This window comes from Agelaius phoeniceus, chromosome 6 (genome assembly GCF_051311805.1).
Source record: "Agelaius phoeniceus isolate bAgePho1 chromosome 6, bAgePho1.hap1, whole genome shotgun sequence".
Classification (NCBI taxonomy): domain Eukaryota; kingdom Metazoa; phylum Chordata; class Aves; order Passeriformes; family Icteridae; genus Agelaius; species Agelaius phoeniceus.
The window spans coordinates 14,916,054-14,930,792 of record NC_135270.1 but is presented as its reverse complement, the minus strand read 5'-3'; positions in this window follow the sequence as shown (position 1 = coordinate 14,930,792).

Below are 14,739 nucleotides of genomic sequence, written 5' to 3'. Positions count from 1 at the left end.
AAGGGTTAGAAAACTTCTACAGTGATTATGGAATATTTTCAGGCATCTATAATAGAGTAATCATCGTTTGGGTGAAATCAAGTATTGGGTTAAAATGAAAAAACATTTGTTATGTTTTTGGTGTTTATGTATTTTGGCTTTATGAGGCATTACCAGACTGCCAGTTACAGGAATAAATGCCTGCTCAGTTTCCAAATCCCCAATACACCTATATTATTCTGTGAACAGCTCCAAAAATGTGAAATGAATTTCACAACAAAATGACAGTAAAATTAGCATTAGCAAGTAGTCAGCAAAGAGAATTTGGAAGGGCACATTTTATATTATAATCATACCCCTCCCCCTGTTTTTTTTAAAATAGGGCATGATTAAATGCCTTACATGATTAAATTTCTTCTCTAAGCCTGAGTTGATTTGTCACGTTATTTTCTGGCTTTCCCTTTTTTACTGCCCCTGTCTCCCATTGCCTCTCAGAGGGCACTTACAGTAGAGCTCCCTGCATTTCCCAGGCACCTTTGTTCCTTTGAAAGTTCATTGTTCTTTATCACTTGCCACAAAATCACTGCTCTGCTCTCACAAGAGAGCATACACAAAATATTAGTTGGCTTTCCAGTGACTTGAAGTCCTTGGCCTGTCCCTAAGTCTCCTTAGTGCCTTATTTCACTGTGTAAGATGCACCTCAAGGTTCTCTCATAAAACCACTTCAGCTCTGGCTGCAGATCTTCTCAAGATTTGACCTAAATGTGAAGCAGTTTCAGCAGCAATACCATGCAACTATTTCAGGAACTGATGCAAGCTTCTTTTTGCCCTGGGGAAGTCTGTGAAGCTGAGAGGTGGAAAATTCGCTTTGTTCCCTGTGAGATGGGAGGGGAAGGATGGGAAGAAACAGCTTCTGTTCACTGGGCTGCTGTCAGGAGCATCTTTTATGTTATTTCGTTTTCAAAAATCTCCCTAATTTTTCTGAAGTCTTGCAAACCAAAAAGGATCATAATATTATGAGGAAGGGAGGATTTGTGCTGTTAAAATCACCATAGTGAATTATTTGAATCAAAGAGCTGGTGATTTTGAATCTCAGGATTGTTGTGATATAAAATCCTTCTGTTTTTTCACCATTTCAAATATTCAGAAGCATTTTGGGGGCAGAGCGAGGAAGGACGAGTGTATTTATTTTGCACTAAGGATATTACTTCTTCTTGGGAATCCTTTCAATTTGTCATTCATGAGGTATTTGGGAGCACAGGTATCTGAAATTGTGCTCAGAGTTCTCCTTCTGCTGCCCACCCCCATTCTCCGTGGGCAGGCTCTGAAGAAGGCAGCAGTGCCATCATTTCTGCACAGCAAAGTCCTCGTTCCCAGCAGTGAGCAAGCACTGTGTTTCCCATGGTTGAACTCAGAAGTGAGTGGGCTTCTGAACTTTCTTTCCCAGCCCACATCTCTTTTGGGAGGTGGTGCCACAGTTTGGATCCCGCAGAGCAGCCAGGAGAGCTGTGGCCCCCACGTGTGCTGGGCACAGAGGGGGCTGTGGGGGCTGCATCCCCTGCTCAGGGCTTGCCCTGGCTGAGCTGTGCACATGGATACAGGCAGGAAGCCCAGGGATGGGTTTTGGCTGTGGCAGAACCATGGAGCTGCCTGTTGTGTGCTTCAGGAGACCATTGTCAGTTTGTGCTCACAGGGTCACACTGTTCATTCGCTGCTTTGGAATTTGTGGGGCTGCTTGGATGGGGAGAAGGATCACAGAGCTGGCTAATCAGAAAGGGAGGCTGCAGAACACTTGGGTGTCACAGCTTTAAAATACTTGGAGTGACTGCTGGTGAGCCACTGGGCATCTCAGTTCATGTTGCACTTCCCAATGAAATCCAAACATATGTAAACAAAATTAGGTTATAACGGGGTCAGAATTTCTCTCTTTGTCCCTCGAGGCACGTGGTAAGTGCAGTGTTACAGCAGTGTACTTTGGTGGGACATGGCCCTGTGAAATAGATACAAGCCAGAAGTGAACTGAAGAGATGGCATTATAAGGGAAAAGAGAGTCAGGGATACAAAATAAATACATTTAAAATCCAGAAGTTACACAGTGTGGAGACAATGGCAAGCAGTAATAAACAATTTTGTTTTGAAGCACCAGCAAAGGTGTGACGATGCTGGGATGAGAGATCAAAGCCCTAAAAAGCAGATGTGGGAGGCTGGAATGAGAGTCTTTAACAAGGCCAAGGTCTGCATGCTAGCACAGATTAGCAACAGGGTCAGTGTCAAAATTCAGGCTGCCCTGAAAAGTGAGACTGGGCTGGGCATTGCTCAACCCAGTGGGTAAATATTGCTGCTTGTTGAGCAAGGCAGGAGCCACAGCAGAGCCCTGCTGGAGCAGTGCTAGGAGCACTTGTGGGGGTCTGACCCTTGTGGTCAGTTATGTGTTAATAGTAAATATCAAACTAATGAGTAATTAACAGCTCTTAAAAAAACTGAATTTGTTTTCCTTCCTTTTCCACTCTTTGTACCTCAGTCACCCCTGAAGGTGGTACAATTGTTTGCTAGCACAGATTGTTTTGATTTGGGACAAAGCACAAGGATCTTTTGGGGAGTAAAATACAAACTTATAATAGACAGTAAAAAACCAAAAACTTCAGTGAAACTGCCCAGCTTGCAACTTTCACAGTGATTACTTGTACAAAGCATGGAAATATCTATTCTTAGGATATTGATGAACCACCATGGGTTTATGCTCCCTGTTGTTCATTTTGTAGGTGTGAGTGGAAGGGGAAGTGTTTTGACTCTTCAGATTAGGGTTAAGGAGAAGAGATTAAGGTTCAAAATCACTGCATTTAAGGCTCCCTGGTTATACCTTTTCCCTCTCCTTGTGCTCAATGTCATCCTAGCATTCCCACTAAAAATTGGCAGGATAAGTGCTCTTTGCAGGGCATGTTCCATGTGGAACTCCATCCATCCAGGGCCAGCTGCCCCATCCCAAGGTGGACATCTCCAACCCAACAGCCCTGATCCAAGCATCCTGGAAGGCAGCAGAAAACTTCCCACCCATTTCAGTGTATTTTTGGATCCACACACATCATCTGCCAAGCTGCTGGGAGCACGTGCTGAGGCAGGGAGAGGATTTTCTCCTCCCTGGAGCAGGAGTGCTGCTGGAGGTGAGGAGGAGGCCTGGGGGAGCTGGGGACACGTGCTCAGCGTGGCCAGGCACTGCCTGTAACCAGTGACTCAGGGCACTATTTTTGATTCAGCAAGGGGAGAAAGATACGTGATACAAACCTCCCCACCCCACCGAGGAGAACTATTAAAAGAGCAGAAGACATTCCTGAGAGGCTGCAGATGCTGCTCTGAGCACTGCAGGGTGCCTGCAGAACATGCTGCATGTTCTTCTGGCTTGTGCTCCTGTTTTAATTCATAGTGTGACTTATAATGAGTTATCACAGGGCAATGACTCTGTGAAACTCTGTTCTGTTTGAGCTGAATTTTCAAAAATCAGAGCCTGCAGCCCCTCTCTGCCACTCGCCCCTGCTGACATTTGTGCCTGCCTTACTCAGGAGTTGAAATGCAGATGACACCACCCCATGAGGTTTCCTAACCAGCCCCCTCCCTGCAGGGCTCAGCAGCATTAAATGGCAATCCCATCACAACTGGGGGGTCTAGGGGTACCTTGTGGCAGTGGCCCCACACAGAACCCTGTCCCCTCTTCCCTCCCCTCACTGGGAGTGGGGCTGCCACCCTTTTCCTACTCTAGCTGTTCATTCAGGTGGCCAATACTTGCTTAGGAGTTTTGCCTTTGCTCTCTGCCCAAGAGAGGGGAGGCAGAGGATGTAAACACCATTATTGCTGTTGTTATATTCACCATAACGTTATTCCTGAGTGGAGTTGAAACACTGAAATTGGCAGCATCAGTGCCAGGAACAGGAACCCTTAACTTAATGAACTTCAGCTTCCATTTTAAAGCCTTCAAATCCAAGAAGGATTGCCAGGGAGTTCATTAGCACCAGGATTTCCCTCTTAGGGCTGGGCACTATTAGGTTAATGGGGTGGGCAGCTGACTCAAATAGCCTCTGATGGGGCCTTTGCTGTAGCACTGATGTTGTTTCTCAGCTTCAGCAGCTCCTGGGAACTTGTTCTTCTGCCTTGTGAGTAAAAATCTTGCTTTATTTCCTTTTCTCAAGCTTGACAGAATATGGCCCTTGTGCATTTTTCATCACCTTTTTGCTAAGGCATTTGACTTTGTTGGATGTTTATGTCATGGTCTTGCCACGTGCATGAAATGTTGTTGTAGTGAGGTGAGTGTTGGTCTTTTCCCAAGTGGCAAGGGACAGGACAAGAGCAAATGGGCTCAAGTTATGCCAGGGGTGGTTTAGGTTGGATATTAGGGAGAGTTTCTTCCCTGGAAGGGCTCTCAGGTATTTGACCAGGCTGCCCAGGGCAGTGTTCAAGAGCTGTGTGGATGTGTTGCTGACTGACCTGGTTTAGTGTTGGACTTGCCAGTGCTGGGCTTGCTGATCCTGAGGGTCTTTTCCAACCTAAACTCTGCTTTGATCATAAGTTCTCACTGTCTCTTGGGGAGTGTGTGCTGATAGTAATGGCTCAATAAAGTTGTTAGTTCCAATTTGGCTTTACAACCTGAGGAATAAAAATTAGCAAGGTGATGTTTCTTTCCTGGGATAGGTGGAGAAATGGAACAGTGAGATGAGCAGGAAGATCAGAGTGATGCTCTTAAAAGTTGTGTGGATTTTGGTGGAGCAGAGTGCACAGAGAGCAGCTTCTTTGTGGAAAATGATGGCAAATTCTTATCTAAATAATAAGCAGTAAACAAATATTTTTCCCAAGTCAGCATCTGTCTTTAGAAGTGAATTTGTAGGAAGTAGCTGTTACTTTCTCACAGATTTTTTTTCTGTCAAGTGTTGCCTGGGTATTCTACATTTAGAAGCCACCTGCTTTACTAAATGTATGCTTTTGACAGTGATATTTGATTCTTTGGTTTGAAAGGTTGTTCTTTCATGTTTCCTTTTTTTAAATTACACTGGAGTTATTAATTTAATTGACTCTTTTTCCTGCTTCCTTTGCTCGTTATTGTATGTAGCCTGAAAAGCATGTCGCTTCTGTTGTGCTCTTGTTTAAGGAGAAAAAGAGAACTAAAAGTTCCCCAGCATGCCATAGCCCTGGGACACATGGTCAGAACTCTTGAATTACAATACTACCACTCAAGGTATTTCAATGGTATCACAAGTGTTTCTCCTCTGTGGAGCTCTGTGTTTGCTGAAGCATCTAAGTTCAATTCTAAAGTTTGTGTTTCCTCAAAAGTCTCATCTTCAGTAGAAACTCACATCTGAACCTACATTCTTCACTTGATTTTCTTTTTGCAAGTTATGGAGGAGATTAAACCAGACCTATCCCTATCCAGTCCTTGTTTTCTACCTTTGTTCTCAAATGGGAACAGTCCCTTAAACCAGATATTTAAACTCACCCATTTTCTCTTCCTTCCACACACCAGAAGTGAAGTGTTTGTTACAGTAGCCTTTGGATTTGCAGCAGAGCCCTTTTATCTCTAAAGTGGGAATGCTTCTTGGCTGGATGGACCAGGACTGTTTATTTTCTTTTTTCAGAGGGAAGTGAATAAATGTTTTGGCGGCAAAGCCACCCCATAAATGTGTCACATTATGGCTGAGTGGTTTGTGTTTTACTATTAAAACTGTAATTTCTACATTTCACTGGTGTCCTGTAATGTTAAATAGTTACTTGAAGAGACAAATCTAAATAGAAGACTCTCAGCTACCTTGTTCCTATTGTTTGGACTTGGCCTTGAGCTGGCTAGGTGTGAAACTTTTGTGCTCAAACCCCTTCTCTTTATCTCTGCACCTCTCTGGACTGCCAGAGATCCCTTACCTTCAGCTGACTTTCATCTGGAAAAAAACCCAGCTTGGTTTAAAAACTATTAATATTAACCTGGAGACAGCTTGTGGTGGTGATGGATAATACAGATTCTGCCTCTTTCTTCCCATTCCACATGCTGGTCCCAAACCTGGAGCTCTGTAGCTAATAGAGGGCCAAGCAGCTGCTGACTCCTCTCACTTTGGAACAGATGTTCCAGATGTTTGCCTGCTGAGGTGAGGATCATGTTCAGGGTGATATTATCTGAATGGCCTTTGCAGTTTTGTTCTGTTCTAAAGCTATAAAGACTTTGTGTTTATAAAATTTGCTGTTCAGTAGGTGCAGTTCATTAGCAGCCCTGTTGGCTTCTTCTACAAAGCAGGCAGGAATTAAGTTTATTGCAACAGCAATGTTCTTGTACTGACCTGTTGTAAAGGGAGTGAGTATATCCACAGAGAAATCCACAATCTCTCATTTTAAAGTATTTCCCAATTTACACCAGTCCACAAACGTTTTTAGTAATTTTGCTCTCATTACTCAGTATCCAGTGCTCACTGCTTTTCACAGGGAAGCTGCTCCCAAGTGTGCTAAATTCAACAGAAGTCATCTCACTGGCTCAAAACAGTCTGGGTGTGGGTCAGAGAGTGCCTGGCTAAAATGGTGTGCTGGTGCTCACATTTCATTCATTTTCCTGAAACACTTTAAATAAATGAAAAAATACTGAGCAGCAGTTGTTGGGAGGTTTCTCTTGATCCTTAGTGGGTTAGAGGTGCAAAGTTTTGTCAGTTTGTTTTTGGAATTTACTTTGTAGCTACAGCTCATTCATTGCTGCAGGGGGGTGAAATATTTTGAAAATTTCCACAATTTTCTGGCATACAGAAATACTTTTTTGAAGACATGATGTCCTTTAGGTAACACTCCAATACCTTTAATAACTTTGTGGGGTCTCTTGTTCCTTTATCCATCCACAGTAAAAGAAGCCTGAGTGTTTGCAAGACTAGTACCCAAATTTAAACTAACATCTAAGAGGTAACAAATAATTATAAAATAATACAGTTTGCCTGCAAGAGTGAGTTGATAGGCTTGTCCTTGTCTTAAGAGGGTGTTTGTCAATTTTTTTTTCCTGGCAGCAGGAGTAAGACCCAAGTATGACTCCTATCAGCATAATAACAATTAAGCACCAGACTCAAGCAGGCTGTTTTCAGCCCAATCACCATCATCCACCAACGAAATCTTTCTGTTACTTTGCTGCTTTAAGTCCAAAAGGAGAAGAGTTATAGTTTGAGGACCAACTAGTTAAGAAGTAAAGTTTGTTTTTTGGTTAGAAAACCCAAGCAAAGGTTTGATGCTAACAGTGCTCAAGTGTGAAATGCAAAAGCTATACTGCTTTTTAGCCTCTAGGATTTTACAGCAGGGTAAATATGAATTTATGTCTTGTGGTTGAGAGGGGAGAAGGGAAGAGAAATTGTTCCTGTCAGATGTGATCTCATGGAAAGCAAATTGGTGGTGGAATGGCTGGATTAAAGATAACAGAACCTCAGTTTGTGGCTTTTATTCCCCAACCACTTTCAGCATTTCATAGTGGGGAATACAGCATTCTTCAGCCACTTGAAATGAAGCAATTCAAGCAAAGCAAAAACCCAAGGAAAATTCAGCCTTTGTTTATACCAGTTTGAGAGTCTCAACAAAATCTCCAACAATAGCAGAAATAGCATGCCAAGTGAGCACATCTTGTGGAGCACTGCATGGAATAATTTGATATAAAGCTGCAGCCAGGGTGGGCTGAACTGTGCTTGCAGTGACTCTGAGTTACCTTTCTGGTCCAAATGACTCTGTACAACTGAAACAAAATTACTGTCCCTTAGAAATTGCATCAAGCAGTGCTCTGTGCTGCCCTTCCAGTGAGAGAACAACACTGATTTATTTTATGTGCCTGACAACCTTAGAAATGTCTTGACTTTTTTTTTTAATGGGTTTCTCCAGACTTTGTATATTACTTTGAAAGCAACTTTATTTTTTGACAAATATGAAAACTGTAGTGTCATCTGAAGCACAGGATAGAGGTAGAAGCAGTTGCCTGAGTGGCCCAGCAGCTCTTGTCTGGCATTGATTGTATCCTCCTCCAATAACCACTGAATTTTAGGTCAGAAACCACTTATTCTCTGCCCACAGGGAGATTATAGAGTATTTCCTACTAGATAAGCAAATAAAGATGTGAAAAGGAGATCAAAGAAACTTGATTATTTATCTCTTGGTATTTGTATATTTGGTTATTTATAAGGGAAGCAAGAGGAACTCCATTTCAGGTAGAAATACAAAAAATAATAGGTATTAGACAACCTATTAAAGTATAAATAAACACAAGCTATTAAAGTATAAATAAACACAACTGGACTTCAGTCATCTGGCTATGAAAATCATTTATTTATATTAATTTAGTACTCATCCAGCTACAAGATTTCTATAACAAATGTACCATGTAATTACCTATTTTATTGTCCCCAGCTTATGAAGTTCCCAGCTTCTCCTTGCCAGTCCTTCTCCTGTCCCTGAAACAGCTATGCCAGCACAATTTAAGAACTTGGGAATTACAAAGTACAAGTGGCTTCCCTGCTGCAGGAGGAATAATCTATTTATTTTCTCTAAGAGAAAATAAAGGGTCAGTGTCATCCTATTAAAATATGCTTCCTCAGGAAAACACCAGACTCCAAGAGATATTTCTTGAAACCTTCCAAGATGAGTAGACCATTGCTCAGTGGATGAAGCTCTCTGTTTTTCAGTAGGGTAGACAGGAATGCAGATGTCATGGACACTTTGAAATTCTCAGGCTAGCTCTGTTTTTTAAGCTTAATCTAATCCTCAGGTTAAATTTAGATCTATATCTACATTTTTCTTCTCTTTTTTTTTGCACTGGTTTGCAAGTGCAGTGCTCTGTAGGGTGTCTCCCAGTGGAACAATCAGGTGTGTGTGGGATTCTATTTGGTTTTCTCCTAAATACTTTATTGAGATAGTTTGTGACAAATCCCATCCTGTGATATCTTATGAGGAGCAGCCCTGTCCAAGCTCTCTGTTTCTGGTGTGTCAGTGCCTGTGAAGGTGCCATGCAGGGCACAGCTGCACTGAGCTCCCCCAGGGCAGTGTTTGACTCATGGCACAGCCAGCACAGCTTCAAAGGCACTCTGTCCTCCCCAGGTGTTTTCAAAGAGAAAAGCACAAACACCCTGCCCAAAGGACACAGGATAAGAGAATCACCTTGCAAGCTGAGAGGATTTCCTTGCAGTACCCTTTGAGTGTGCAGCATCAGCAATGAGCTGTCTGTGGGGCTGGGAAAATGCAATTTGGTTGTCTTTGCAATGCAGTTTTGTCCCCAGCAGCAAGTAAAAGATCTTTGTCTTCAGGATCTGCAGAGGATCCTTCTGAGAGCTACTCAAAAAAGATGAATTCTAGGCAAAAAGATGATTTTTTGCCTAAAGAGTTGAATTCTTTCAGGAAGGGAGGGATGGGCTGTGCAAGTGGAGGAGCCTTCACAGCAGCTGGCCTGTCCATTGAGCATTGCATTGCATCCAGCTCTGGTGGGGCTAAAAAATCCAATCACCAGATTTATAGCAGGTTTTATCAAGAGAAGAGGGCACAGCAAGGTGCTGATTGAGGGTGTCCTGCTCTCCCAGCCACTGAGCACACAGCCTGCAGAGGAGCCCATGCTGGATGCCCAGAGCACAGGCAGAAAGAAGAGGTTTGGGGAAGGATGGGCTTCATGACTGCACCCAGTGCAGATGTTCAATTCCTCTGGAGAAATACCCAAGGTGTGTTTGCTTTTCCTGGTTTGGCTGTGACCAGCAGTGCACAAAAGTCTCATTGTCCTCTATGAGTGCCTGAAACTGAAAAGCTTTCAGGTCTCCCTGGCTCTTTAGCAGAATTGCTTTGTCTTCTCCCACAGCACTGCTTTGCATGTCAGAGGAAAATGTGTACCTGCCTTTTTTGTGGGTACTTCAGATAGAAAGTTGTAGCAGTAATGGTTTGGGATTAAAGCCCACAACCTCCTGATTCAGAGCAGCTCCTTCCAAATGCTTCTTTTCTGTGCTTCCTTTGAACAATGCTACTTTTTGAGGAGCTGTAAGGAAGAAAGGGGAAAACCCTTGTTTGTGGATGCACACTGATCCAAGAGTGGGACAGCCTGCTCAGCTTCTGGGAGCCTTGGGGAGCCATGTGGGAAGGGAGCTGCATTTACACAGTGCAAGTGCCTGCCTGAAATAAGCTGGAGTTTGCTTTTATTTTCCCCCCCAGCTCATAAACGTGAGTGGGTTCTTCACTTTACAAAGGTGTAGATACTGTGATGGTGCATTAAGGTATTTTATTGCCTTATTGCTTTAAAACATGTAGTTACAATCTCAGTAACTAAGTTTTCAATCTTAGTTGAAAAGCTGCAATTATTTAAATAGCCTTTAGTCCACCAGTGTTGTGAGATATGTGACTGAGAGTCAGCTACAGGCAGGCAGCCTCCAAAGTTTGTTCTCTGGGAATTTGTTTGGGAAAGGGTTGTTTAGATGCATAAGTTTGTCTCAGTTTAATAATAAAGAAACCATGTCATCAAGGAGTTGGGAGTTATCACTTTGAAGTTCTGCTGATGACTCCTGTGCATCAGGCATGAGCAGGAGGATGTGCATGTGCTGGTTTTGGGTCAAACTGCATCTATTCAGCCAGTCAGTTTTGGCAGGGTGTGAATGAACTGCCTCTAGTCCCAGCACAGTTTTTTCCATGTTTCATAACTGCTATGTTGCAATATGTTTTTTGAGGGGCTTTGTTTTGTTTTTAAATTTTAAAAAACACTCTGTGCACACTTGGTGCCACCCTGGCTTTGTCCTGAGGTTCTGAAACATTGAGGAGCTGTCTAGACTGAAAGCTGAGCCGTGATGAAACATGCAGGAGCTGCCAGGGCCAGGTCTGCAGTGCCACGTCAGGCACAGATGGTTTAGCAATCTCCAGCCCAACTGCAGCTGCCAGGGGACCAAAGGAAAACTTTCTGCTTTTAAGCAAAAGGGAGCAAAGGCGTGTGAGTGTTGCTTTTGGGAGCTGGGGTGAAATCCCAGTAATGGTAAGGAGCATTCCAGTGCTGGCTGCAGTTGTTCATCCTTCCCATTAGCCTCAGATAAAATCATCTGCAGGAGCAGTTTTCAGTGTAGAAATTGCAATACAGTCAGAATTGAAACTGAGACTCTGGCAGCCTCTGATGTGGTTGGTAGTGCTTGGTGTACAGGAGAGCTCAGCCCAAGGGGAAGACAAGCAGCTGTTAATCCAAAGACTGAGCCAAATGAAGTGCAGCTTGGGACCTGTAAATAATTAATAGGTAAATTAATAAAGACTGTTATGGTGATCCTGTCATTACCTGTGGATTGAACTAAATAGTCATCAGGATGGATAACTGGCTGGTTATTTCTCTCATCTGAAAACAAAGTACAAAGTTAAAATACAGATAGTTAGACTAAGAAATCACATCTGCTATTCATAAGTTCCTTCATATTTTATAATGCTCAGTGTCAAAAATTGCCAATCACTTGTTTTTAAAAATTTTTAAAATTTTAATAGTAATAAAATGGTTATAAAAATAGTAATACAATTAGAGGAATAATAATTTGGACAAACTGAATTATGACAATATGAGACAATAGAGATGAAGAGTTACGGACGTCCGGGTACCTTTTTCTGGGCAGCACCAGCCCTACGAAAAAGGACCCCCGTTAACAGAGGATTAACCCTTAAAAACAATAGCCTGTTGCATATTCATACACTTCATACATGATGCATAAATTCCATTCAAACACAGGATTCTGTCTGGTCATCGTCAACTTCTTCCTCCAAATCCTAACAGCACCTTCGGGGCGGGAAGAAGTGGGTTTCTTCTGATAAGAGGGCAAGAAATTCTTTTTCTCTGAAAGATTGAGGTGTCCTGTGGCTGCTACCTCGCTGCGAGTCCTTTCCTTTTAAAAAAGTATCCTACGTAGCAGAGTTTCTATATTAACAATTTTTATAACCTAAAACTATATTTAACACAGTACTTAAGAAAACTAATACATCATTACTTTCTAACACAACACATAGAATATTCATTTTAATATTTGCAAAAAGCCAATCATAAAATACATGCATTTTTCACACTCAGTGAACACAAATTAATTTCTACAGCACTTAACTTTCCTCTCGTTAAAAAGAAAAATGCATAGAAAGAGGGTTTTTAGGCTAAGAATTATAAAGCTATTGTTGAAATTGAGTTGTGGCTTTATATGCAGTGAGCAACATGACACTGAATATGGAAATTAAACTAGGGGTAAAGGGAAACTGCTCATAAATTTAAGGTGTGCCTGGATGGCAACTCCTTATTCTTCGATCTGAGTTCTCATATTTAACAGGATGATTTTTATGAGTTTTCTTGGCTATTCATTGGTGATCACACTTCCCTGGGAGCTTCAGAGACCAAGTGAAGCAGCATCCCTAAGCTGGCTTCAATATATGCAAATTTCACCTTTAGAACTCCTGAGGGGAAAAATAGCAACTTGCATCTGCCTCCAAAGCAGCTGTTTCTTGAGCAGCCTCTGGAGTGGCCATGGTGCCTGTATAATCTTGTTTCCTCCAGAAAAAGTACAGGAATTGCCTTTTTTGTTTCGCTAACATGTGGGAGCCTTCTCTAGGGCTGTGTTTTCAAGGTGTAAATGTAAACAGTAGCTTTTCATGGTCAGTATCTTGGGGCTCTGAATACCAAGTAATCCTCATGTTGCTCCCCAGCTGTGGTGTATTGCAGTGGGAGATGAAGTGCAGAGGTGTCTATTCAGGAGGAACATCATTAATTAGCTCCGTGCTCATTTGCACTTTCAGGGTCTCTTTCAGAAGGAAACAGCATAATGCAAGAAATGCCTTCCGTCGAAGGAAAAAACAAAAGCCCTTTTGAAACGTGGCAGCTGCTGTTGTTTGGCTTTTGAGGGATCATTCCCTTCCCAACATCGTGTCTATTTTACCGTGCCACCGCTCTGCTCCTTGATCGGCCGCGGAGAGGGCCCAGCAATGCTTGTCTTGAGACTCCCTCTAGTGAGGGAACGGCGTGCGGATTGCTCTGGGAGCTGAGACATCCTCAGCTGTCTCAGGGCTTTGGGGCTCTGTGGCAGATGTTGAGGACCTCAGTTCTGTGCGCTGCTGGCAGCCCTGGCAGGCTCTGCACAGCCTCAGGGCCTGGTCCGGGCTCCGCAGCTCCGCCTTGCCGGGAATGGCAATTCCGGGCAGTTCCGTTTGCTGAGGGCCCCGTGGCTGAGCAGCTCATCCTCCCCTCCTCAGTGAGGCCTGCATTTGTGGATTGGGATAGCCTGGAATGGACGCAGAGGAGCTGGAGGGCTGTGCCTCCATCCCCTCTTCTGCCATGTCCCTGGCGACGGGGCACAGGAATGGAATCCTTCTTCTCGGTGCATTATTAACAGCAATGAGATATGGCATGACACAACTGAGAGAGGGTGTGAAGTGAGATATTGGAGGGGAAGCTGTGCATTGCATGCCCTGGCACCTTCTTCAGCACAGAAATGGCTCTGTGGGCAGTTTCTTGGGAGAGAGCAGCTGTGAGCTGCTATGTGTTTAAGGAAATACACGTTTGAGTAAACAGAAATTGTTTGCACGGGGACTGCTGTGCAGTCACTCAGACGAGCAGCTGCTTGAATTGATGGAAAAGGGGCAAAGAATGGAAAGGTCAGTTCTGCTGTGCTGCTCTATCCCTGCCTTTGTCACTGAAAAGTACACCAGGTTTAGAAGCTAAATTATCACTGGAAAATTATTCTCCCTCGCTGATATTGTACCTTACCACACAAGCAAGTAGGTAGGGTGTTATTTAGCAGGGTTTTTTCATGGTATAATTATAAAAACTGTTACTGCTGAATATAACCTGATTCTGGTGAGTGTAGCTTTTAAGGCATTAGGTAACATTTAAGGCATTAGGTAACTGTAGATGGTTTTGATATTTGCTGTTTGTGGGTGCATAAATAATAGGACTCAAACTCACTCCCTCCTTTCTCATTATCTAAAAATAATTCGTTTTTAGAAATGTAACTAAACTACAGTCAGTGTTGCTGTTTTCAGATGGAACTCTCATTTCACAGCCTTGGTACAACTGGGACCAACCTTAGGGACAGCTCTTGGCATCTGCTGTCTACTTTTGCATAAATCACCAAAGGACAAGCCCTAGTTCAAAGCTTCATTTCTTTACAAAAACCTGCTATGCATCATATTTTCTCTAGGCCAGATAAATTCACAAAATGGAAAATTCTAATGTGGCTGGATATGGCACCACATCCTGTGGATGTAAGAGACACCTTGTCCCAGCCATTCTCACATCCTGAAGTGGCCAACACCTGTGAGTATGAATGGAAAAATCTAGGTGCAGAATGCAACCTATAGAAGAATGTGTTACTAAGCCCATGGGTGCTTCACCTTCTCTGGAATTTCTGTTTGGCATGTGAACAAGTCAGGGAACCGTGGGCTGGTGTTAGGAGTTTGTAATGCTGTGGCACAGTAGGATTTTAATTAGTTTGGTTTGTGTTTTTATGAATATAGAAAATTGAGCATTCAAGTACCTAATTAGTGAATAGCTCCTGCAGTGAGGCAGCTGGTGCCAGGGAAGAACACAACATCTCTTACATCATATTTTAAATTCACAGCATTCTAGAAGTGCAGGGCAAACAGGAAGGACTCCTAAGGAGGCCTAAGGGTGACCCAATTGTGGCCTTTCACTGCCTGAAGGGAGCCTGTGGGAAAGATGGAGAGAGACTTTTACAAGGATGTGTAGTGACAGGAAAAGGGAGAAATGGCTTCAAACTAAAGAGGGCAGGATTAGGTCAGATATTAGGT